Source organism: Lichenostomus cassidix, chromosome 17, assembly GCF_008360975.1.
Source record: "Lichenostomus cassidix isolate B80296 chromosome 17, HeHo_3.0, whole genome shotgun sequence".
In the NCBI taxonomy this organism is placed as follows: Eukaryota; Metazoa; Chordata; class Aves; order Passeriformes; family Meliphagidae; genus Lichenostomus; species Lichenostomus cassidix.
This window is the reverse complement of record NC_139497.1, coordinates 5079039-5104924: the sequence shown is the minus strand read 5'-3', so window position 1 is coordinate 5104924 and position 25886 is coordinate 5079039. Positions and strand designations below refer to the sequence as shown.

The following is a 25886-nucleotide window of genomic DNA, read 5'->3' as shown; positions in this document are numbered from 1 at the left end:
CCGGTGCAAATAATTGTTTTTGGTAAAGCCAGAATGTTTTGTTTGGTCGCAAAGGTTTTTGTTTTGTTTTGTTTTGTTTTGTTTGGGTTTTGCCTACTTTACTTAGACCTCTTTTTTTACGTTGAGCTAATTTTTTGAACTGAAAAAAAATTTTCTTTTTTTAAGGAAGAAGTCTAGAAGATTCTTTTAGAAAATGCCCAAATAAAACAGATCATCAGGTGACTGATGGGAGAAGGTGGTTTGACATCTTCCAGGCCATCTCCTTGCCCAGCACAGGTACTTCTCATTTTTATTCCAAATAATTTTTCAATTTCACCCTGAGTTTCAGGATGATTCAGCCTTTTTGAATCTTCCAATTGTTTGTGAATTTACTATTCCCTCAAAACCAAACAAAGAAAATTCCCTTCAGCTCTTAGAAAGAAGGGAGTGACCCAGTGAGTAGAGCACAGCTAAAGTCCCCTCACAGCCTCACAGTTGGTGCCTCCCGGCCAGGGTTGGAACTGGCCATGGAAAGACAATGGGGACACTCCTGGATCATGGATGGAGGATAAAGGTTTTGCCCCACGTTGGAGACACTGTGTTACCCAGAGAGTGACTCTGTGCTTCAGGGAGTTGCTGTGATGTGTTTGTTTGCTCCTGAATCCTCCTGAGTCCAGAGGAATGTCCCAGGAGGATGTCCTGGTTGCCAGGCTTAACTGCACTCCTGCACGCCCATTTCTCCATCCCAAGCTTTGGAATTCTCTCTCCTCTGGGAACATGTCCTTGTGCCCTGCCTGTGGGAGAGATGGAAAAGGAGAGCTGCAGCACCTTGGACCCCTTGAAATTTTATTGCCCAGTGCTGGAGCTGTTGTGCAATAGGGTCTTTTCCATGGTGTCTTTCTGTAGGAATGTGGGATGTCTTTATCTACCAGGGGGCTGGGTGTCCTGGGCTCTGCCCCATAGCAGTTTGACATCTCCCTGTTGTCCTGCCCCATGGCAAGGAAGCAGCTGAAGCAGAAGAAGCTTTGGTCTTTACTGGATTCAACAGCTGGATCTATCCCCTGTTGTTCTGTTTTTCCTCTTCTGAGGCAAATAATTTCTCATGTGAAGGGAAGGCTGGTGAGCCTGGATGCAGGTAGGGGTCAGGAATTGAGCTGAACTCCTTGGCTGGAAGGGCAGGTTGTTTTGCAGGAATGGCATCTGAGCTGGCTTTCCTTAGCCATGCTGGAGCTATGAAATGTGAGGATGAGCTGGAGACCTCATCAGGGATCATGGCACACAGAGGGGACAGGCGGGTGAGGGACTAGGAGATGGGAGCTACAGGGAAGACAACACCCATGGCAGACACCACCTTGGGATCAGCCAGCCTCAGCTTGAGGGGCTGGTGGGTAAACAAAGCTTTGGGTGTTTAGTGGGGGAAAAATGTTTTTCCTGTGTTTTTTGTTTTTTTCTTCTCTGCTTCTCCTCCTTCTTCATCCTCTCCTTTCTCCTTTCCTGCAGCGCTACAACAGCTGGTCTGAGGCAGGACAAGGGAGAAGTCTAGCCAGTGTCTGAGCTCCCCTTCGCCCCAAACCTCCCACTGATGCCATCCAGTCTGTGCAGAAAAACCTCAGAAAATATCAGGTGTGCCCTGCAGATGGGGTGAGGGAGCTGGGGCACTGTGGTGACAGGGACAGCCCCGGGTAGAATGGACAGCCCTGGGCAACAGCCTCGGGCAGGTTGGAAGTGCAAAATCCTGTGGTGGATGGAAGGGGAAAATATCACTGTGCTGTTAACAGAGGAGTTAGGTGGTGAAACACAAATGGGACTGGTGACTTGTGTAGGGAGCAGAGGCTGGGCTTGGGCTCAGCTGTGAGGAGCGTGAGAGGGAGGGAACAGGATGGGCCCCAGGTACCACTTCCTGGTGACACCCCTCCGGCAGTCCCAGTCACCCCCGAGTCACATCCTGCTTGTGCTGGCTCGTGTCTCATCCTGCTGCCTGCAATTTCTCAATCCCTTTCACTCCTGCCAGCGTTTCCTGGCTGCTGAGGTTGCTGCAGGGCTTGTGGGGCAGGCAGGGCTGGAGGGAGCTCCAAAGGCACCAGGGAATTTGGAATGGGAGTGTTTTTGCTCACCAAGGGATGGTCAGAGCCTGGCCCTGCTCCTGCTCCTGTCTGTGTCCTGCCATCACTTCCTTCACGCCCTGACTGTCAGCTCTGTGGGACCACAGAGGCTCTGGCCCCTGGTGCAGAGTGAGAGCTTGCAGGTCCCACACACACCCACCCTGCTCCCTCCAGCCCCAGCTGCCTGGGCAGGCAGCTGAGTTAGGAGTGAACTGGATGCTTATTCCCCTCCTCTCTCCTGCCCTGAGCCCTGAGCACCGAGCTGTGGCTCTGCAGGAGCGTTCGGGAGAGCAGAGCCGGGGCTGCAGATCGTGCTCCTGCAGGGCTGTCAGTGAGGAGCCCGCCTGGCTTCACAGTCCCAGGCTGAGCCGCGCTTGAGTCCTGCAGAGAAAACAAACACTGGGCTCCATCCTACCCTATTTTACAACAGAACTGCCATTTAAGGGAGGATTTGGAGAGAAGACATCTTCTTTCAGGTCCCTTTTGCAATGTGGACCCCTCTCTACCGGGCATCCCAGCAGCTAGACAGTGGTCCTCTGGCAGCAGATTTCCTGCACTCGCCTGGTCCCTACCTTGTGCCCAGTGCCCTCTCCTCCCCAGCCCCATCTCCGGAGGGGCTGCACTTCCAGCTCTCCCGGCATCAGGCTCCGGGAAGGGCAGTGTCCTCCTCCGGGACGGTTTGTGCCCTGGCACCGGAGCAGCCGGGCTGAGCCAGCCAGCGCGGGGGGTGAGCGCCGGCCGAGCCTGTGCCTCTTGGCTCTGCTCACCGCTGGGGTGCTGAGCTTGGGATTTCTGGCCTTGGAGTCCTTCTGCATTGGCCAGGAGATTTCAAGGGGAGCTTTTGGCGGAGCAGGGAGATGCTGCAATACACCAGCAAGCTGGAGCCTCGGGGAGGCGGGGAGGGGGGGTCAGCTCTCAGCTCTGCCACAGACTCTCTGGGATAACCTTGGTCAAGGCTTTGTGCTTTGCGTGTCGTGCTGTAAAGCTGAGCCGTGTCTCCCACTCCTGTGCTAGGAAATCTGCTTGTGCTCAGAGCCTGGCTGGCAAGGGGAGACAGTGGAGGGGATCTGCACCAACACTGGCGTTTTAGCACCCGGTTTAGCCTCGGAGGAGCTTTCTCCCTGCGTGGTTTTTACCCAGGTGTGACACTGCCTTTGCTCCTGTTTTCTACCCTCTGTGCTGAAGGAGCAGCTGAGTCCCGGCAGTCAGCAGAGGGCTGCCAGCTCCTTATAGAGCTGCACCGCAGTAGTGCTGAGCCACGGATGCCTGAGCCCGGGGATCACTCCCTGCAGACCTCACAGCAGTGGGGCTGGAGCTGCAGGTTCCACTGTGACTCCTGAGCAGCATGGCGTGGGACCCCAGCTCCCCCCTCAGCCAGCGCTGAGGCCTGTGGCCACTCACAGGCAGGGATGTGGGTGCCCAGGTAGCACCTGTGGCTGGATCAGGATCTCCCGCGGACCGAGCCACGGGGACCATGGCACTGAGGTGCTGCATTTTGCCTGCAGGAAGGCAGGACACCTCTGAGGGAGCCCACAAGAGTTGTTGCACCCGCGTGGGTTTGGGGCTGGGTGCCATGGGGTGCTGGCACCATGCATCCCTCTTCCTCCATCATCCTCTGGGCAGCACCCAAGGGAGCACGGCCGGGCAGAGACCCAGACCAGGGGTCCCGGTGATAGAGGGAGGTCTGGGCTCTCCACTCCTTCCCTCCAGGCCAGGCAATGGTTAAATTCCTTTCCAGCTGAGCTGGCAAGCAGAGCCCAAGCATATTAGTCAGATCCCTGTAGGGGGTGGGGAGGAGGAAGGAGAGAGCAGCGAGGAGGGGCCGGAGCGAGCCGAGCCGAGCTATTCTCCGGGGCGCGAGTGCAGGGAGGCAGGCGCAGCAGGGCTGCTGCTTCCCAGAAACTTGATTATTTTTAACCCAGGAAGAAGAAAGGAAGGAAGGGGGGGTGGAGGAGGAGGAGGAGGAGGAGGGGGTAAATCTGGAGGAACTGGAAAACAGGCAGTTGGCATTTGCAGACAGCTTTGCAGAGGGGAGGGATGAAGAGCAGGAAGGCGAGCGAGGGTCGTGGTGTGGCACAGAGGTGCCAGGGCTGCTCATGTGCCCTGGCGCGGGGCTGAGGACAGGACAGGATGCTGAGCCGTGCCAAGTCCAGCTGATGGTGTCCCTGCTGCGGCCAGAGAGCTCAGGCTGCCCTGTGCCTTCGCTCCCATCGCCGCCCCCGGGCTGTCCGGCGCACGGCGGTGCCCCGGGGCTGTCCGGGGAGCAGGATGCCGCCGCTTCCCCTCCCACCCGGCCGCTCACACACACCGCACGTACACCGGCGGTCGCTTCCCGGATCCCTGCTCTCCCTGCTGCTGGGAACTGTGGCCATTTCAGAGCTCTGGGGAGATGCGGGGGACCCGGGAGGCCTTGGCTGTGGGCACATGTTGGTGGCTTTGTGGGCTGCTGGTGGCCCCACATCCCTCTGTGGGGCTGGGTCTTGGAGGGGCTCTGTGGGGAGCTGGGACTCTCCAAATTGCCTTGGAAGGCTCAGGCTGCCCAAGCGAGGGACACTGGGTGTATCACGGAGGAGAAGGCAATGTCTTTTTTCTTGCATTGCCTTCCTAGGCTTCAGTGGAAGTCTGGCATCAGAGACCAGCAGAGGGGCCTCGGTGGCAGCCCTGGTGGCAGCCCTGGTGGCAGTCCTGGTGCATTTCATGGCTGTGTCTACTCCCTGGGGCAATACTTCTGAAACCTTGTGGGTTTTCAGGTCTTTGGAAAAACACTTCCCAAAGCCCACAAGTCAGTCACAGGCCTGGGCTCCTCTTGGTCCATCTCTGGGTCAGGGCAGGCTGGCCAAAAGCTCCTTGTGAGGGTCAAACAAAGCCCAAGCTCTCAAGGGGAGGACCTGCCACTGCTTATATCACAGACTTGTTTCACTGCAGCAGCCACACTTGTTGGAAGCTCAGTGTCCTCCGAGGCTGGAGCATTCCCAGCCCTGGCTGTGGGGTTTTGCTGGAGCTAGAACTCCATCCCTGAGATGCAGAAGCCTGTGAGGGAGCTGAGGGCACCACTGCAATGGGAGAGGTAAGCAATGGGCAGAGCAAGTGCTCCCCTCCTCTGACCTTCACCTGGGGAGCCCTGCACTGGGAAATGGCATCATCTCCATGACCATGCCATGGCAAGCCATGGGAACTAGGGGACAAGTTCCTCCCCAGGCAGGTTTTGCCATCCTGGCCCTTTGTAGGACTTGTGCTGTCATCTCCTCTGGTCTGCCACAGCAGCCAGATCCTGAACGAGGCTGATTTTATCCACACAGCAACATCAGTGCTGTGTACCCAGGGGAGGAAAAGTCCTTGATTTAGCAGACATGACCAGACCTGGCCAGAAAATGGATGTTGTTCCTCAAAGGCAGAGAGGGACAAGGACAAACAGCTGAGTTGAGCCAGTTTGGGGTCAGGCAGTGCTCAAAGTACAACCCACGCTGGCAGAGCGTGCTGACTGCTGGGGTTTGTTACAAAAATGCCTCCTGACAGAGGTGTCCCTGCACTTAGGGGCCCAAGTGGGCTCACCAAGGGTATTTGCCATGGTTTAAACCTCAAGGCAAAGTCACCCCATCCCAGCTGAGCAAGCTGAAGCTGGGGAGCTTCCCTTTTGCCAAGCTGGATCACTAGTGAGGAAATCATGTCCAACCTGCTGGGTATTCCCTGGCGCCTCCTTTCCAAGCATTAAAAGTGCTAATTAAACCAGAGCTGTGCTCCAGCATCTGGAGGGATCGGCTGCCTTTCCCAGCAGACATGCCATGAGCCTCTGCAGGGATGATCCCCAGTGCCATCCAGCAGTGGAGAAGGTCATTTGGCCATGCTGCTCTCTGCACCCAAATTTTGAAGATGGGTGGCAGAGCCCTGGATCTGGGGATGCTTCCAAAGGGGCTCATCTGCAGGGCAGATGAGGGGTGGGATCATCACCACCCCAAAATCTGTGGAAGCGATTGAGACAGGGCACTGAAATTCTCCTTCTCACCTCTTCCCCTCTGAGGTATTCAGAGCTGGCCGTCACCACAGAGCTGGGGTGGGCATGCGGTGGGCGTTTCCAGCGGGAGGCAGGAATTCCTGAATCACAGCCAGTTCTGGGTGTTAATTCCCTCTTGGGAGTCTCAGCCACATCCCAGACCTGCAGGGAGCACAAAAGCCCCTCAGAGGGCAAAGGGCTTGAGAGGGGAAAGGGTAACTCCTCTAGTGACGAGTGACCTCCCATGATTTCTTGAGACCCAAGGGAGCTGAGGAGTTGCAGGAGCAGCATGTATTGGGGTGCCCAGCACTAGGATTCACATCCCCACTGCTTGGAGGAGGTGTGTGCATCAGCCAGACTCTGGGGTGAGGCCAAGGTGTCCTTCTGGCCATCTGCTGTTGGTCTGGGGAGCAGCTCCATGGGCACTCACAGCCAAATGCTGCCACTGGGCCACCCTGACCTCCCCAAAGGGCCCTTTCCTCCAGCCCTGCCTGCCATGCCCTCAGCCCCATAACCTGGGCTTGCAGGGAGAGTTGAACCCAGCAGCTGCACCCCAAAACCAGCCAAAGACCCAGAGCTGGCTCAGGAATTGCTCACAGCCCGTGGCCTCCTCCACAGCCACTGCAGTGGGGGCACCTGGGGTTGGGGCTCAGGGGGGCACAGGCAAGGAGGACCCTCCGAAGAGCCCCTTGTGCTGGAGGGAGCCCAGCTCACCGCCGGCAGGGTATTTTTTTTTCTCCCTCGCTCTTTGTTAAGCTCCCTTTCAGCTGAAATGGCAATGCCTGGGTGTTCTGAGCTGACAATAATTGCTGCAGTCTAGACACTGTCTGGTATGAGGCACGGGGAATCAAAGAGGCCCCTTCTCTCACTGCGACTTTCACACATGCTCCCTCGCTCCGGCTCCTTCCTTCTCCCTCTCCCATGTTCCCTTGGTCTTTGCCTTCTCTTTTTTTCCCCCTTGCTCCCCTCTATCTGCCTCTTGCCGAGATGGAGGAGAAGCGTCATCATCTTCCCCCCCACGCTCTCCCTCTCTGCCGTCTGTTCCTCTCTCCCGCTCCCCCTCTCCCTCGCTCCTTCTCTCATCTGTCTCCTCTCTCCTTCCTCCACTCTTACCTTTATGCTATTCCCTTCCTCCCAAAGTTAGCAGAGAAGCAGGAGGGGGGGCTGGCAGTGCTGGGGGTTTAACTCCTTCCTCACCCTCTTGTAGGTTCTCCTCCCCATCCCAGCTCCTTGCTGGGGTCCAGGATGTCCTAGCTGTTTTGGGGTGCTGGGCTCCTCTATGGGGCCGTGGAATTGGTCCTGAGAGGAGCTGAGGAGGTGCTCTCAGGGCTGGTCTGGGTCAGATGAGGCTGGTTGGGTCAAAGGGGGCTGGACTTGGATCCAAGGGGATCATTTTTTTCTCTCTTCTCACCTTCCCCTCACCACAGGTGTCTCTGGCTGCAACAGAGCCCATCCTTGGGGATGCAGGTTGGTCCCTCAAGTGCTCCAGCAAGCCAAAGGGTGTTTCTCCCTCCCACCTCAGACCTCAGCAGAGCTTGCTGTGCTGCTGGAAGGGAAGATTGACCCCAGCTCACACATGGCTTACAGCAATGCTCCTGCCTCAGGCTGGGCTCAGCTGCCTTGGCCATGCCCCGTGCCCCCTGAGGGATCCAGCCAGGCCATGTCCCTCTGGCATTTCCATGTGGTCAGTTGAAGTCACACTCAGGAATTAGGTTTTTCTGCTATAATGTATTAACAGATCATTTCCAGCTCAACCCTGGGCTTCTATTAACCTCTGATCCCTGTGCAAAAGACCCGTTTTCTGTAAAGCCCCACAAACCCTGTCACGTTTTAGTTCATGTGAGATCTTACTGCAGAGAATGGACCATATGTGGGGAAACTGAGGCAAGAGGCAGTGAGCCCATTGGGTTAGTCTGCTGAGGTCAAATCTGCCATGGGGCCACACAATCCCCTTCTGTGGGACCCAAATTTGGCCATCCATGGACACAAGTGAGCAGCTCTCCTGCGACCTCCAGCATCTCAATGGCAGCCGTGCTGCTGCTTACCACGGAAAAGTCACATTAGGAAAGTATGTGATGTATTTTTAACTGTCCATAATGCAATTTAACAGCTGGAAAGGAGGAAGAACGCCAGCCCCATGCGATCCGCCAGATCTCTGCTCTCCACAAGCTAGGGCTCAGTGGACTGAAGGGTTTTTGGTATGGCTGGGGACCTTGTTTGGGAAAAAGGCAGGAAACAACCTCATCCTTGAGATGGGTTCTGACTCATGAAAGGCAGTGAGTGCAGGATGGAGGTGAGAGGACTCAGCAGTTCCCAGTGTGACACACTGGTCCCCAAAAGCCACCATGCTGAGTGCTGTGGCCAGATCTGATTCCCTAAAGAGCCTGGGGTCTTGGCTGTGCTTTGGCATTGGTATTCTTTGCATGCTCTGGCAACAGGGCCTGCAGTGGAGCTTTCTGGGATCCCCTCTGCACTGGAGGCATTTAACATGGGACATGTTTACCCCTGCCATCCCAGTCCCAGTGAGGGGTAGAATGGCCTATGTTTGTGTTCCTGTCCATATCAGGCAGGTAGAAGTGCTTCTGCACTGCCAGTAATGGGTCTCTAATGGGGCTGAGCTCTAACAGGGACTTTCTGTGGTGTGGGGACTCTTTAGGTGACCACAGTAGGGCATTTCTGGGGTGTTTGGATTGGTTTGCTGCCTCCAAAAGCTGAATGCTAAAGGGGGTGAGTTTGTTGCTATCATTCATGTGACTCCGCTATGCTCCTCCTTGGAGGGCTTGTGCCCCCTACATGGTCCCCAATACTTGCGGGAAGAGAGTGAGACCATCTTCAGCCCTGTCGCCCAGAACACCCCCATGGCAAGGCTCCTGTGAGGAGCTGATTTTCCCCAGGGCAGCTTTTGGGGGCTGGAAGCTGCTGGCAGCTGGTTCCTATATTCAGAGCTTTGCACACATGCTGGAAAAATGAGCCATGGGATGGCCTGGTGCAGAGGGGGCTCAGTGAGGGGGGGCTCTGGTGAGCACTTGGAGGATGTAGGACCCAGGGGTGCTCAGAGCTGCTGCTGTTTGCTCACCTTTTGTGGGGGATGCTGTGAACTCGGAGTCTCCTCGGGCTGGGGCAGAGCATTGCTGGGCTTAGGGAGGGCTGAGAGAGGAGAGCAAGCAGAAACACAGGCACAGAGAAGGGAAACAACTTGCTGAAGGTCATCCCCGGGCCAGTGGCAGAACCAGGAATAAAATCCAGGTGTGCTGAAGTGGTCCTTGGGTTGTATTCATGCATGTGGTTGCATTAACACTGCTGTCCCCGAGCAGAGGCCAGTACCAAAAATAGTTTCCCAAAGCCACTGGTGCCCTCCGGAGCCACCATGCAAGCTGTGGGACTGGGAGAAGGACAGGTCTGCATGACTGGGGTCCCTTTTTCCCCTAGAGCATCTTCCAAGCCTCGCTGTGTGGATGGGGAATGCTGTTGGATGCCGGCTGATAAGGCAAAGTGGTTAAAAACACTGCCTTTATTTGGAAGCTTATCTCCAAATCCTAATGAAAACACAGAGGGAAGCCGGGGACAGCGGAGGGGGAGGACTCACACCCCAGCGGGGTGGGGACCAGGCTGGGCCATGCTGAGCAGGGGCACCTGGTGGGGTTTGGAGTCTGGGGATTTAAAAGCCTTGGGACAAACCCAAGGAGCCAAGGCATGGCCAAGGGTCCCCCACCCGGGGATGGAGAGCCTGCAAGGGCAGCTCCAGCCCCGCTCTGAGTGCACCAAATCTGGGATTCCTCTGGAGTTTGTTTTTTTTTTTTTTTTTTAATTAGGGGCTCAATGAGGAAGTAAAAGCTTGAAACCAAGGAAACAAGGGAGACAAAAAGGAAAATGTCGGCTCCTACAAGACAGAGTGAGCTGGCTCCAGCACCCTGGGGTGAGGGTGGGTGCTGCCCCTGCTGCCCTGACCCCTCCTCCGTGGCTGGGGGACAAAAAGGTGACCCGGCTGAGATGCAATAAGGAAATGAGAAAGTGAAAGGAAAAGTCTTGTGCAGGCAGGGACGAAGGGCTTTGCCCTGGAGGGTGCTGAGTTGACCAGGAGAATTTGATGCAAGAGGGATGATGGAGGAGGTGAGCAGTTTTTTAGGGTATGCTGTAGAGCAGACAGCAGCTATGGTGGGCTCAGCGATCTGAGCTGGACTTTCCAGACACCAAAATAATATTCCCAGACCAAAAGTTACAGGGTAGAAGGGCTGGGAAAGCTGGGGATGAGACATGTGCGTGTGTGTGTGGATGTAGCCGTGGTTGTGCCAAGCCCCATAAATCACAGCAGTGCGGACTGAGCCTCCATCGGAGGAAATTCTTCCTTGCCAGATTCGAACATTTCCCCTCAACAGCCTCAGCTTTCTCCACCAAGCAGCAGACGTGAGATCCTGATGATGTCAAGTGCAAAGCCTTTCTGGGGAGCATCCCGAAGGAGGGGTTCACTGCCCCACAGCCCAGGGCGATGGGGTGCTGGGCAGAGTCCTGCTTTGCCCTGCCTTGGGCTGATCCGGAGCAGCGCTGAGGCTCTGGGGATGCTCACCACCATCGCCCCATCCCGTGCTCTCGTTCCCCCATCCACGGCCGGCCGGGCCCAGCTTTGCTCTGCTGGGGGAGCGTAAGTTGATATTTTCCTGCGTGTCCCCAGAGGGTTTTTTCCATTACACAGGCAGAGCGGAGCGGAGCGGAGCTGCCTGCTCGCCCGCTCGCCCGGCTCCCCCGCCTGCAACCTCTGGCACCGCTTTTCCAGCGGCACATTGTGCAAATGTAACCTTTCAGCGAGCCACTCCTACGGCAGGAAGCCGGGGGGCTCCGCTCCTGCCAGGAACGCAGCCGGCGCGGAGCTGGAAGGCAGCCCGTTAATCAGAGCCGGCTGACAGCGAAGCGCACAGCCTGGGCAACAGATTTCTGCTCCCTCTCCCTCGCTAGCGCTGCCTCGCCTTCCCGCTCCCGCTCGCTGCCGCTCGGCTACACGGTCTGCCCTGCCATCCCGCCTGCCTCCCCATCCTCATCCTCATCCTCATCCTCATCCTCATCCTCATCCTCATCCTCATCCTCATCCTCATCCTCATCCTCATCCTCATCCTCCGCTTCCTCTCCATCCTCATCCTCCACTTCCTCAGGCTGCCAGCTGGGCTCGTGTTCCCAGGCACTTGCTTTCCCTCCCCATGCCTCTTGGCATGAAACCTTTTGGGATCCAGGTGGTGACCCGTCCGAGCAGCGCCGTGAGGAGGGGACAGGCAGTGACAACAGCAGCCGGGCCGAGGCGGAGCGCACACCGGAGCATCGTACCCGTTGCCAGCTGGCAGCGCTGGGCTCAGGGATGCTGTGCTGCAGGGTGGGACCCCTGTATGGCTACAGTTCTCCCCTGTACAGAGTCCCCCCCCCCAGTCACCTCCCCAGCTGGAGACTCCCTGTGACACCTTAGTCGGGGTAATTTTTCTCTCTCTCTGAGGCAGACGTTTGCCCACCTCCTGCCTGCTCCAAATAAATGTGACTTTTATCTCCCATGGGGGCAGCAAATACATCGTGGGGGCTCTGCTCTGCACCCACACAGCAGCACATCCACACCTGCCCTGGCAGCCACTGCCCCTCAGGAGGGTTTATCCCTGGCTCATTTCCCCTGGCCTGTGGCAGCACCATGGGTCCAGCGGGGTCTCAGATGTGTGGGGCCAGGAGCCATTCCCTGGGAAGAGGGGCTGCCTGGGTGGGAGGCAGGCTGTCCCATCCAACCCCCATGGGCTGTGTCCCAGTGGGGAGGGCTGGAGTGGGATGAGGTGGTTGGATTAGCCAAGGCAGTGCTGGTGAGACCAGCTTGGGTGATGTTCCCCAGGTGCCAAACAGGTAAAGTCCAGAGAGGAGGAAAAGGCGGAATAAATCCCATCATCACCCATGCAACAGGCTCCCTTCAGTGCAAGTGGAATGCAGGGCAACGTCAGTGTTGGGCACTTGTGCACCCTCACTTTGGGCTTGCCAGGAGCAAAAGGGCACCAAAAATGGTCACATCCAGCCCTGTTCTTCCCCAGGTCCTCCCACTGCTGCAAGACCAAACACTGAGTGTTTTTCTCCCCAAGTGAGGTCCTGTTAGAAGCACCAGGGATCCCTCCAGACAGGGACTGCTGCACAGTGCTGTGACTTTGGGGGAAAGATTTATTCCCCTCCTAATGGCACAACAAACATCGGTCTAAGCTGTATGGGGGTTCTGGGCTCACAAGCATGGCAGAGCAGAGATGCAGGGGGCATTTTCATCTGCCCCCGGAAATGGGTTTGCTTTGCTGAGGATGAAGGGTTTGATTTTTGAAGCTGCTGAGCCTGGCATGGGCTGAGCCATGGGTTTGAGGGCTCTTCCAGCTGCCCTCAGCCTCGTTGCCAGCCCAGCCAGTGGGGCCGGCACTGCAACCCCCTGCATTTATTTTTCATGTCTGATTTCTTCCAGTGCTTGAAACACGAAATGTGCTGCATTGTAGCATCTGTTTTTGTGGTATTTCCAGCCCAGCTGGAAGCAGGAGGCACTCGAAATTCTGAGATGGAAAAAAAATAACGGATCTGGTGAGATTTTGTCTTCCTGCCAAACTCACCAGACCCGGGATGCCGGGAGAGCCCTGCTGCGGGCGCAACATCCCGGGGCCTCAACTCTTCCATCCTTTTCTGGTTGTCTGCTCTTTGCTCATCCCAAACCATCCTCTCATTCCCAAATCACTTTCAGGACGCTGCACAAAGCCTGACCCTGCTGTCGGAGCTGCGGACGGGCGGATAATACAGTCGCTGAATTTATTTCACCTTTTCCTCTGGTTGCGAATTGTCCGGGAGCAGATGGCGATTTTCTCAAGTGTATCCGTTATTCGAAGTCACTCACTGAGACAGCGATGGCTCAAACAAATCCCAGGCCCCCTGCAAAGCCATCATTTGGTCTTTCCATCTGCCCAGCCGCCGCTGTCGGCGTGGGCTCGGCTTCCGCCAGCGCGCCGGAGGGAAGCGGGGAGGCAGGAGAGCCGGTGGATGTGGTCAGCCCCGTTGTCTGCACCTCTCTCCCACTTCATCTCTGCGGAATATTGGGCTCTGGAGGGTGGCAGGAGCGTCTGGGATCCACATCCCACTTTTATTGAGGTGTGGGGCTGCGCTAGCTCGCTCGCACGGTGCCTTCCTGTACGGTGATAAGGTGAAGGTAACTCACTGGGACAGTGCCCAGTTGCAAACTGGGAAGCTGCTTCTCAGGAAAAGATGCCAGAGGCTATTTCTGCTGCACCTCCCTGCCTGGTCCCGGATGAAATGGGTGCTTTTAGGGTGATGAAACACCGAAACAGCCCCAGGAAACCTGAGACCTCCCGTGTGCGGTGTCCCTGGGGCACAGGTTGGTGTCGCAGTCAGGGCTGGAGGTGCTGAGGGCTTGTCGATGCAGGGAAATGTCCATCTTTGGGTGATGGGCAATGGAGAGGGGACTTGGGAAAGCAGACTGTAGATGACTGTAGGTGGCCAGAGCCCTCCCAGTGTTGGTGGCACCTTGTTGGAGAATCCAGGGCAGGTCTGCGAGGGATGGACTGTGACTGGTGGCTTCTGCCAACCTCCTCCAGTACCTCCAAAGAGATCTGTGTGCCCAGGGCTCTGCTCTGGGTGCTGCTAGATTGGGAAGGGGGCCAGGTGCAGGCTTTGATCCATCCCCAGGATAATCCCCCTCAAAAAAAAAAACCCAAAAAAACAAACCAACGCCTCTAAAAGAAACCAAACCAACCAAACAAAAAAACACCAAAAAAAAATCCACCAGTGTAATGGTGAAAATTAAGAGAAGTGGGGAGAACACATGAATTCTCAAGCTCACTCTCAGCCCAGCAGTCAGTCCCTGGAGCTGGGGCTCCAACTTCCCCACCCAGAGAGGGGCTGAGCCAGGGAAATGCTCCCGCAGCGATCTGCTCCCTCCTCCCGGCTGCATTTGCCTTTTTTTTTTTTTTTTTCTTTCCACATCTTCTTTCTTATTCCCTCCCCAGCAGAGACGCGGAGGTGGCCGGAGGGGACTCGGTGTCCTCTCGCAGGGATACCAGGGCCATGGAGAGGGCACTGGGGGGGCTGTGAAGGGTTTTCAAAGGGTGAAACACTTTGAAATGCAGTTTCCTCTCCCCTCTTCACCTCCCCCCCGGGCTAAACAAATACCCCCCGGCCGGGAGATGCCTCCCGCATCCCGCAGGCTTTTGTTCCCAGGCTTTTGTCTGGGGCTGGGAAAGGGGCCAGGATCCCTCAGCCTCCCCAGGGACACACATGCAGACAGGGTCTTGCCTGCTTGGGATGCTGAGAGGGAGGCAGGAGGTGAGAGCTGCCTGTGCCCGCTGCCACAGGGCTTGGGGACATCCCGTGAGCCACCTCGGTGTCCCTTAGTGGCCTCCAGCCGCTGTCCCCCCTGCCTGTCACATCACTGGCACTTTCTGCCCATCCCTGGAAGATACTCATGGGACAGATCCTGGTCCATCCTGTCCCCACTGTGTCCCTCATGGCATCCTGCCACCAGCACAGGCAGCAGGCTCTGTGCATGGGCAGTGCCATGAGCTCGTGCCCTCCCTGTGGCAATTTACACCCACCGCCCACAGGACCCTCCAAGCAGAGGGTCACAGGCTGCATCCCCATCACAGGGACCCTAAAGAAGCCCAAGCAAAAATTAAGTGGGTTTTACAGTGACCGCTGGCCAGCAGGAGCCCATCACCTGGCTTTTCATTTACATCCCAAAAGCCACTTTATTACACCGCGGGGAGGGATCACTTCAGGGAGTTGGTTTTTGGAGCAAAATGTTGATGGAAAAAAATCCTGTGAACAGTTAAACCCTGAAGGAACCGAGGAGACTCAAAACCCAGCCTCAAGCCTGTCCCTGCCAGTGACGAGAAACACCTTGATGAACTCAAAGCAAAGGTGAGACTCCAAACAAACCCTCTGGAAACCAAACCCCAACTTTGCTCCGGGGCAAAGTGTTTCTCTGGTGACTACGTTGGGAAGAAAACAGGATTGTTTGAAATGTCCCCTGTTGTTCCTGCCTCCCGCCAGGAATTACAAAAAGAAAATAAATATCCGATTTTTGTTATTGAAACTTTGAAAGTTCCCCTGGGAAGAGCAGACACCGCTTGCCCCAGCGCCACAGTCCCTTCGTGTCCCTGTCCCCGCGGGACCAGGCAGCAGACGCTGCTCCAGCCTCTCCGGCCAGCTGCGGCCAGGGATGTGCAGAGCCTTTTCAGACAACAAAAGCTCTCTGGCTGCCTGATTTCCCTCTGCCTTATCTCCCTCCGCGATAGCCAGGTTATCGGCAAATGGAAAAGGGCTCAGGACACCCTGACCCCAATCCCTGGGGGCCAGGAGATGGTGGCGGGTGGGGGAGGCAAAGCTTTGCGGGGGTGGGAGGCTGTCAGCACTCAGGGATCCCATCCTGAGTGGGGCAGAGCCCTTTTTCTCCTCCTGACGTCTTCCTTGTGTGCGGTGGGGTGAGTGAAACCTCCCTGGGGAGCAGCTTTGGAGCCTGGGTGAGCACTGAGACCTCCGGTCCCCTCCTGACACCCACCCGGGGGCGGCCGCGGGAGGCTGAGCCCCGGCGGGCTGGGCGGAGGAGCTGCGGGGCTGGACGGTGGGAGAGCAGCCCCAGCACCGCGCTTGTCACCCAGACAAGAGATCAATAACTAATTTCACTGCAGCAGCAGCGCCGGGTTTTTTCCAATAATTGTGAGCCGGCGGTGGGGAATGAGGCTCTCAGCACCGCTCCACACCAGCCTGCACCCGATCAATCGCCACACCGCTGGGGCAGCAGGAAAACTCATTTTTCTCCTTTTCTTCCTTCTCTTTCCTTCTCTCCCTCCTTATCCCGCTCCATTCCTTCCTCCTCCTGCTGTGGCGCTGCCTGAGCGGAGGGTTGTGTCCCCTTGCTGGGTGTGATGTGGGCTTGGGCTTTCCCATGTTGGTGGGGACAATGGCTGAACCTCTTGTGCTGCCTCCACAGCCCAGAGCACTTTGGTCCCTGTCACCCATGGGCAGGAGCTGCCTCCTTGTGCAGAGCACCAGTCCCAACAGCTCGGGTGAAGGTGGCAGAACAGAGATTTCTCCTCTCCTTGCTGGGATCAGGGGCTCCCAAGGATACCTTGGCTACAGCATTGTGACTTTTGGTGGCCTGGTGGTGCTTTTGTGCGGTCCAAATGTGACTCTAACTTTTTATGGCCTTTGTTTCCTAGGTTTTCATTCCCTGAGTGATTGGTCTGCTTCAGGTCAAGTATCCTACTGAGTTTCTCCTATAACTATCCTTTATCCCTTCTGCTTTTGCAACCCTGCAGTGCCTCAGTTTCCTTCTTTATATCTATAATAGATAAGGTTGAGAACATCCCTTCCTGCTGCTTCCCATGCCATTATGAGCCACCATGAGCTCCATGTCCCAGGCAGCTGGTTCCCAGCTCACAGGGTAGCATTTGCTTTTGGGGTCCCCAGGCTGATCCATGGAGTCCCATGATCCCTGCACCTGTGAGGTGGCAGAGAGGGATGCTGTGTGCTCAGTATCTCCCTGGGATTGAGGGATGCTCCAAGGTGGAGTTTGGAGGCACCTTTAGAAATCTCCAGCACCTGCAGCGGGCTGAGCCTGAGGTGCTTGGGCACAGCAGAGAGGAAGGCTCAGCTGTGGGTTTGTTGCTCCAGCATCTTCCCAGCCCATCCAAGAACTGTACACCCCATGCAAGTGGCAGCAATGCAGCCCCTTGTTCTTCTCCCTTATTTAAAACCCCTCTCACTGGTTCCCCGGGAGCATCCCCATGAATTAAAGGCTGCCTTTGCTGTGGAGCACCAAGCACTGCCTGCATAATTTCAAAGTTTTATGACTTGCCTTGAAGGCTCCTATTGATTGGGCTCCTCTGGCTGATGGAGCTTTTAGTATGGCCTGGGCTAGGCAAGCAAGGCTGGAATCTCAGCCTGTCCAGCTTAGCTAAACCATGGCTTAAAACCTCTGTGGCATGAGCACCAAGATTTGCTGTTCCTGGGAGAGTCTCCCTGTGCATGTCCACACCAGAGCTGTTTGCACTTTGAGGTGCTTTTTGGTTTCTCACTCTCAGCCCAGGAGCTGAGACCATGGTGCCATGCCACATCCCACATGGGGTTTAACCAAGAGAATTATTTCCCTGGGTGTGTTTGAGGTGACTTTAGGAGTTGGAGTGAGGGCAGTTTGAGGGGTTTCTGTCCTGCTGAGGCTCCAGCTCACCTTCATGGGACAGAGGGATGCTCATGGGATTGGGGTTTATGTGCAACACCCAGTGCTGGGTACAAGTAACAGCTTCCCAGTGAGTCAAACTGTGCTGGCATAGACACACATGCAGCCAGCAGGGAAACCAGGAGCATCTCTCCATGGCTGTCATCTGCCCCGTGGCTTGGCTTTGGAAAGGAGTTGGCATCACCTTCACTTTCAAGCTCTCCCTGCCACTGCTGGAGGCTGTGGGGCTTCAAGGGCCTCTGCACTGCCAGCGAGGGGCACAGACCCTCCTTTGTGCTGGGAGGTGGGTGCACCCACCAGCCCAAGCACCTCCACACTTCCCCATGCCACCACTGTCTCTGGGTACCACACACAAATGGGGGTTTGCCCACTCCACCCCTCGCACAGAGCTGGGACTGGTGGGCCAGGAACCCCCTTCCCAGTGGCTGTTTGACCTCAGAGAATGTGCAGGAGTTGGCGGTGAGTTAGGCCAAGCTATGACTCCGTGGCCATAGAATTGGCTACTTCCACCCTCTCCCAATTTTTGTGCCCTTGGGCGCCCCTTGCTCTCATTCCCTGTTCCCCCCACCCACAGGGGGCCCAATGCATGGCTGGGCTGGACTTTGGGGGAGCAGGAGAGAGGTGGAGGGAGACCCCATGGCTCCTTTAAGAAACCCACAACCAGCTCCAGAAACCAGCTCAAGGTCACAGCGGGAACCTGCAGACTTGGCAGCAGCCAGCGAGGGAGGAGGGATGGAGGGAGGGAGGGAAGCAGCCCGAGATCAAAATGAAATCACAGCCAGGGAGAGGGGCTGGCTGGCGGCACAGCGGGGGTGGCAGGGAAGGTGGGGTGCAGCTGAGCAGGACGTGCCAGGGAGTCCCACCCATGGCTGTCCCCCCAGCATTGCTGTGGCCCCAACCCCAGCACGGAGCCTCGAAGCTTCCCTGTGTCCCTCAATGCAGAGCTCTGTGTTCTCCGCAGCTCCAGCCAATGTGCCCACAGTGGTTCAAGCCAAGCAAAGTCCCTTTGTGCCCCCTGAGCTGCCCTGGGAATGCTGGAGTCACTTCCCTCCCACGGGACTTCCCAGGCTCCACAGGAGGTCTTCCAGCTCCAAGAGGAGCAGAGCAGGAGGAAGCTGCTGGCTGGGAGGGTTGGATCCTGCACCTAATGACGTGGTCCACTCCTAAACTTTTACCTTATTTTCTTTTTAAAGCAACAGCTCCCTGAGTCCTGTGATCACTGCTGAGCCTCTGCCTTCATTTCGAGCCAGGACGACCTTTGGAGCCACCCTTGCCAGAGACCACAGTGGGCAAAGCCAAGTCTTTAAAGGCTCAACCCCAGAAATTTAATACAAATTAATTAAAAGCTCACCACCTTCCATTTTTTAAATTTTTGGTATTGAAATGAACCTCACAATTCTGGGTGCTCCAGCTTGCCCTCTGGGCAGGTAAAGCTGGGTCAGGTGAAGGCACCAGTGATGAAGATAAACCCTGTTTGAGGGTGATGCTCACAGCTGGGCTAGCCCATCCCTTCCCAGTACTGGGACCTGATCCTGCCCCAAGGCCATGCAGGAAGCCCCTGGCTGAACACATCAAGGGGTCTGGGGGCACAGACAGGAGCTCAGGCAGACCCAACTCAGGCTGAGGTTTAGCTGTGGCTCTGAAGCTGCTCATTCTGGGGTTGTTTCAGCAATGCCCAATTTTAATTTTCATCAGCAGAATTAATCTGTGGAGTTATTTTCCCTTCCTCCCCCTCCCCTTCCTCTCCTCCCCGCTTTATTCAAAGAATTTGATCATTTCTCCCAGGAGCTTGGCACCATTAACATTCACTCCCAACGCGTGTGAGCTGTGCTGCATCCCCAAGTGCTGCTCCTGCTGCCAGCCCTGGTACCCAACCAGGCTCAGGGGAAACCTGGGCATCAGCTTCTCCTTCCCACAGCCCGGGCTGGAAGGGCCCCTCCACCCCCAAATGCACACCTGGCTGCTGCAGCACAGCAAAGGAGGATGGCATCCTGAACTCCAGCTTTGCTCCACTGGAGCCTGGGCTTCTCCAGCAAATTAAAGCCAAGGGGCTCTGGGAGGAGCACTCAAGGCAGAGGCATGGCCAAGTCTTGCAAGGTTTGATGGTTCAAGTCAAGTAGGTTGGTGACCTGGGGCTTTCCTGGAGTCGAGTAAGTTTACAGGCTTGTTTTTCATTTATAAAGGTTAACTAACAAATTACTGTTGTTATTATTGCCATTATTACTGTTATGATCATTAATGTTATTAAATATTGCAGGCCAGGCTGCCTTCCCCAGCACTGGCACTGAGGAGCCATGGTTGGCACAGCCTCGTCCATCCAGCACCATGCCTTGGCTCCGAGTGCTCTACAGGTCTGTGTGCTGCAGATCCATGAGTGATCTATAGAGTCTCTATGGGGAGGTGTTTGGATTGAGAATTTGCTTTTTTTCCTCAGCTGAGGTCTGAAGGGGACCCGAGAGCTTGGGAAATTGGGAACAGAGGAAACATGGAGCCTGATGGGTTTCATGGTTGGCTGGAGTGTGGTGGAAAGCACAATTACCTGTGCTCAAACCCAGCCAGGTCTCACCTCTGGGGTTCCTCAGAAGCTTTATCAACCCCCATTTCAGGCCCTTTTTTCCTCCACAGGTGCCCCAGCAGCAGAACTAACCCACATCTGCAGCCACTTGCTTTGCATCCAAAGGGATGCTGATGGTCAGCACCAGTCCCAGGCAGGAAAAAGGGACTTTTGCAGCAACTGCTGCCTCTTGGATGCAGTTTGAAGGCAGCAGTGGCAGCACCTGCCTGTGTGCAGGCACTGAGCCCACCTGTGCCCACCACGATGAACCCTTTCCTTCCTGGATATGAGCTTTCCCGGGATGTCCTGCCCGGGAAATGAAATCAGCTCTGAATGGGAAGTGGAACCAAGCTGGCCCAACCCAGGAAGAACAACGGCAGCAAAAGAAAAACAAATTCAGAAGCTGAAATGGAAAAAAAAGTTAAATGCTATGTGCATTGCTGTCCCTGTCACTCCCCCCACACCCATAGCCGTGGTCGGGAAGGCTGGTTTGTCCCACCAAGGTGATGCAGAAAGGGGTGATTTTTCCCTTAGCAGGATGCCTGCTTCAACACAGTCCTTTTCTTCCAGTTCTGGCTCTGGAGAGGGGAGCAGCTGGATGCTGAGCCTGCCACAGCCCAGCCGTGCTGCCGGGCGAGGGCAAAGAGGCGTTAGCTGAGACAGGGAACCGAGCGCTTTATTTTTAGTCTTGGTTTAACAAGTATTAATTAATAAGAGTGCAAATGCTAATGCCGGGATGACACAAACTGCGTTGCCTGAAATGAATGTTTGGGGCTTGTCTGTGCCAGGATTTACAGCCGGGTGGGTTCACAGGGGCTAAATCATTGCTCAAACTGCAAGGATAAGCTGAGCCGGCTCCTTCCCACCGAGAGCGGCATCGGCCGTGCCGCAATGGGATGTGCCGGGGGCTCCGGGGCCGCGCCGGGGGCTCGGGGCTGGGCTCGGGACTGGGCTCGGGGCTGGGCTCGGGGCTGGGCTCGGGGCTGGGCTCGGGACTGGGCTCGGGGCTGGGCTCGGGGCTGGGCTCGGGGCTGGCTCCGCAGCAGCGCCTTGTGGTGCCACACCAGCTCATCCCTCCCTGCCGAAATCTCCCAGGAAGTTTTGCAAAGTGTGGATCATTTTAGTCTCTCCCCGTCAGGGGTGCGGGGTCATGCCTTGCATCATTCTTTCACCTAGTGAAGACTTGACTCTTTGGAGAAAAAGATTCTCTTTCCCCTGGTCAAGTCCCTCTGTCCTGCTCCTTCCTTGCCCACGCCTTCTTGCCCTGAGAGCTGGGCTTGTCTGGAGGGTTGGAAGGAGGCTCAGGAGAATGAGGAGGTGAAGAAATACCCTGGGCAGTAAGACTTGAAGAGTTTTTCCCATCAGCACCAACACTGTCTGGGTTTGTTGGCATCACAGCAATTATGAACTTGAAGCTCCATCAGTCTTAAGGGTGTTTTTAGAATATTTTTAGGTTTCCAGTGAGGTGCTGTGAGACAGGGTGATGGTTTGGGGTCCTGTGTGTCGCCCAGCGACTTAAACCTCTCTAGTGGAGTCCTTGAATCTTTGCAGAGAGGGAAGAGTGCAGTTAGGCCAGATCCAGGCCAGGTTTTCCTCCTTCTTTCTCCTCTCAACTGCAGGCAGGAGGGAGCTGCTACCTTCCTGACACAGCTGCTGCTGCTGCTCTCGAAGCCCAGCTGCCTCCAGCAAGCCCTGCTCACCTGGGATGATGGGATGGCAGAGAGCGGGAGGCCGAGGAGTGTGGCCAGGGCAAGCTGGGCACGTGCTATGCACTGGGAGCCAGGGGCACGCCTTGGTGTGCTCACTGCTTCCTCCTGCTGCGTCTTCCCAGGGCACACCTTGTCTTCCCCAGAATGCTTGCTGATTCCCCAGCCTGTGAGCTGGGGCAGAGATGGGACTGGCAGGACTCCCAAAGGACACTGGGTCCCTCAACCTTCCCATGCTGGGGGTCTCCCCTTCACCTGAGGCTGCTCAGCTGCCATTTCAGGAAATGTGGGAAGGGCTGAGTTGTTTTTTTACAATGGGTTGGAAGGATACAGCACTGACATCCTGCTGGGAGGTGTCACTCACCAGGGTGTGATGGGACATATAGTAGTTCAAGGTGAGTGGGACACAGGGTGGGATTCTGGGGTGCTGCACCAGGTGTCAGCAGTGCCAGAAAACCCCCAGTCTGGAGGTTTGGGGGGTAGACTGGAGCCACTGGGTCACTGGAGCAGGGTGCTTGAATGTTGCCACCTGTAATGGTGAGAGCTTGGAAATTTAAGTAATTTTGCCCAGCCTCATCCAAGTCAGCAGGTAGCCCTGCCCTGGGGTTGGGGGATGAGGATGCTCTGGAGCAGCACCTCAGTGCCCCTCACTACCCCACAGGGACCCAAGCAGGGCACACAAGAAATCCCCACCCATGGTCTCACCAAACCCACCCATCACCCCTTGGGCTGGGTGCTGCCACGGTTGGGTTTTCCAGGGAGGGATGCACAGGCAGGATTGCATGGCTGTGGCCCAGGGCTGGCTCCCCAAACAGCACTGCCACGCTGCTCTTCAGCGGCTCCGTTCTATCATCGAATTTTAATTTAGTTAGTTGAGTTCTTTAAACAGTGTGAACTTGCTAAGTGCTTTGCATATTTTATACTCATGAGTAACATTTATCAAACAGAAAGTACAATTAATCAAAGAGGGGAGCGTTTGTAACTCGGAGCGGTTTGTATTCTCTCTCTTTTCCTCCCTGCTGTGCCTTTCCTCTGTGTCTCCCTCCTCTTCCTCTTCACTGCCCTGCACTGGCCAGGGAGCCAGGACAGCTTCAGTGTGCTCTACACACAGACACACAGACACACAGACACACAGACACACAGACACACAGACACACAGACACACAGACACACAGACACAGACACACACACACACGTACTACCTATCTCTCCCTCTTTCCCCCCACCAAAACATACAAACACCATACAAACACATAAAACTGTTTTATATGTGTATATATGAGTAGATATCTTTTTCTTTGTGTACCTATATATATGTGTATACCTAGATCTATCTGTCTATCTGGTGTACAAATATATATATATATGTGTGGTGTATATGGTATGCTGTATATATAACATACATAGGCATAAATGGTCCATTTACACTATATATGTGTATATACACATATATAGTCATATTCACAGTATTATACACACATTGCATAGTATTTGTATATAATATACTCACTCTACCCACTATCAAATAGCTGGTATAGAGCATGCAGTTCCTAGTCTATCACATTGATTATACTACATATAACAAATACCTTTTTTATATTTTGGGCTGCTGAGAGGGTCATCAGTGTTGGTGGTGATGCTGCAGCCTCCCGATGACAGCCAGCGGCTGAGGGAGTGAGGGGCGATGCAGAATCCCAGCCTAAGCCGTGCTGGGTGGACACCTGGCCAGCAGAAGTGCCTGACCAACTCCAGATTGTTTGGGGACAGCAACCAGTGGCTGGTGACAGGGACATGGGAAGCCCTGACAAGGGTGGGAGTGTGGCTGCAGCCTCCTAACCCACATCCCCTCTCCTTGCTGGGCGCTTGGGATGAGGTACAGATGAGGGGCTGCTTCTGGGACAAGCAGCAAAGGGACAATGACCTCTGTCCCCAAGACATCTGTGTTTAAGGGCAGAATCACCTAAACCATGTCAGCTTTTTGGCTACAAAGGCCCCAGCGTGACACGGGTGAAGCTTCTGCTGGTACCTGGAGAAGGGCTGGCACCAGTGCTGGAAGATGAGAGGTGACAGAGCATGGCTGACACAAAGGGACCTGCGTCTCTCCTGTGTCACTCAACGCCTTGGTGGCTCTTGGCAGAGCATGGAGAAGCCCTGACCTAATTTATTCCGACTTCCCAAGCCTTGGCCATGGCACAGCAGAGGCGGCTGAAGGAGCTGGGCAAACGTGGACACAGGGGCAGGTTTGGCCAGGGTTGAACCCTGCTGCTGAGGCAGAGAGGAGATGGGAACATCCCCTGTGGTTCCCAGGAATGTACCTCAGGGCTCTTCCCATGGCCTTGGAGGTTTCAGTGCTCTATTAATTGCCATTAATGGCAGCAAACGGGGCAGGAGGTGCCCACCTGGACCCGGGTTAAACAGCACCGAGGGAAGGGCTGTGCTGGCACTGCAGGACCTGCCTTGCAAATCACCTGCAACAACATGTGCTGTCCTGGTCACCTCTTCTCAAAAATGATAGTGCAAAATTAATTAGAATTAATTAATCAGAAAAGGGTAATAAGGGTGATTAAGCACCTGGGGAAAAGGAAAAAAAAAATATTCCTGAAGAGCAATCGCAGCACCATGATTGCCTTGGAAGGTGGCGAGTGAGTGGGAGCAGGAGGGTGTGGGTGTGCAGGGAAACAAATGGGCTGGAGAGAGGGGTCTGGGGGGTGTTTTCTGTCTTGTCACACAAGGAATTACTGAGTGACAAGATTGAAACCCGTCAGAGGAAAAGCATTTCCCAGCAGCAGTGACCACGGGGAGGCAGCTGAGCCCAGGAGGGCATGGGCGGCTCTGTGGCATGGCTGAAGCTGTGGCTGCTGCTGCCACTCTTTTTTGCAGATTTGGCTTTGCACAAACTGGCCCCAAGGTTGGACCTGTCCCCAGCAGAGAGTGGGACTCGACAGGGAGTCCTCAATGCTGAGACCTTCATCTCCAGCTGGGCTCAGGAACATGGCAAGCCAAGGGATACTCAACTGATCTAATTTTCCTCTTAATTTTCAGCCACACTCTGTTGTCTTAATAAAATTAATAACAGCAACAACAATATAAAATCAAAGGGAACATTTGCAAACAAGATCTGCCCATGGATTAAGGCAACTGCTGCAGGTTTCATTATAATCTGAGGGGCCAAAGTGGAGCCCCAGCCCTAGGGGGGACAGGAGCACCATTCCCTTCCTGCCATCATGAAGGGCTTTGGCAATAGGGAAGGGTGGAGGACGTAACTAGGGCTTAATGGAAAGGGTCTTCAGGAGCCCCTGTGCAGCTCAGTGAATTAAAGGATGAAAGTGTCTTTTGTTGGGGTAGCAGGGGCTACAAATACCACAGGCACCATGGAAAATAGGTGGCATGGATGGGATGCAGGTGCCCATTGCCTGCTTTAAAACAGAGGTGACAACTGGATTGATGCAATGGCTGCTGGTGGCTTCAGTAAGGGCAAAACTGGTGGGTTGGGGTCATTCAGATGCCTGTGCATGGGGAACTCACCCCTTGCACCTCCCAAAGAACCGTCCTGCATGTCAGCAGCAAGGTGTCACCACCCTGTGCTCAGTGTCCCCTCCCTGGTGACAAAGAGCCTCATTTCTTTGAAATCTGAAAAGCAAAGTGGGGTTCAAGCAGTGCTTTCTGTGCATAGAGATGCTCTTGCTGTGTCCTCAGCTCTGCAAGCAAATAAACACACGCTCCTGGTCTCAGTCCTCAGCCCCCAGCTTAGGTCACTGCTGTCCCCAGCACACTGAGGTCCTTTCACAGGAACTCAGGGGATCTGGGGGCTCAAAAGCTGTCACAAGGTGACAGCTGCTTGCCCGAAAGTGGGGACTCCCTTTCTGCATATGCCCCATGGAAGGATGGCAAGGGGCTGTGTCCCTGAGGCCACATCCTGATTGTGCCATGGATTTCTGGATGGCTGTGGGGTAAGCAGCTCTGTTTTGGGCACAGCAAGTCCTTGCTTGGGCCATTAGGACATTTTGGGGTGGGTGAGTGCTGGGAACTCACTGGAACTCACTCCTCCTGTGCCTATGAAGCATTGCCCCTGTTGCCATTGCCTTCTGACAGCTTTGGGTGATTTCAGGCAGAGTTTGTCCCTACAGGTTCTGTGAAACTCAGCGTCTGGGGAAGGTGAGGGAAGGACTCTGCCCGTACTAGACACCAGAGAATCCACACGAGCCTCCATTCCCCACAGACACAGCTGTAGCCAGCCCAGTTTTGTCCCTGTCACTGTCACTGTCCCCATGGCAATCCTCTTCCAAAGGCCTTGGGCACCCTCAGGTCCCATTAACCTTGT

General features: G+C 55.4%; 1 long non-coding RNA gene across 4 annotated transcripts in view; it reads left to right on the top strand.

Annotated features, from left to right (window-relative positions):
- The window catches only part of LOC146429906 (uncharacterized), a 116616-nt gene extending 97942 nt beyond the window's left edge, over positions 1-18674 (top strand). For 2 of the 4 annotated variants that reach the window (XR_014855484.1, XR_014855486.1), the window contains 3 exons: positions 166-276; positions 1480-1602; positions 14894-15160. This is a non-coding gene — a long non-coding RNA (uncharacterized LOC146429906). Of the gene's footprint in view, positions 1-165; positions 277-1479; positions 1603-14893; positions 15161-16286 lie in introns of those variants that run through there. The other 2 variants (XR_014855485.1, XR_014855487.1) reach the window with 2 other exon arrangements.
- The last annotated feature ends 7212 nt before the right edge of the window (positions 18675-25886 follow it).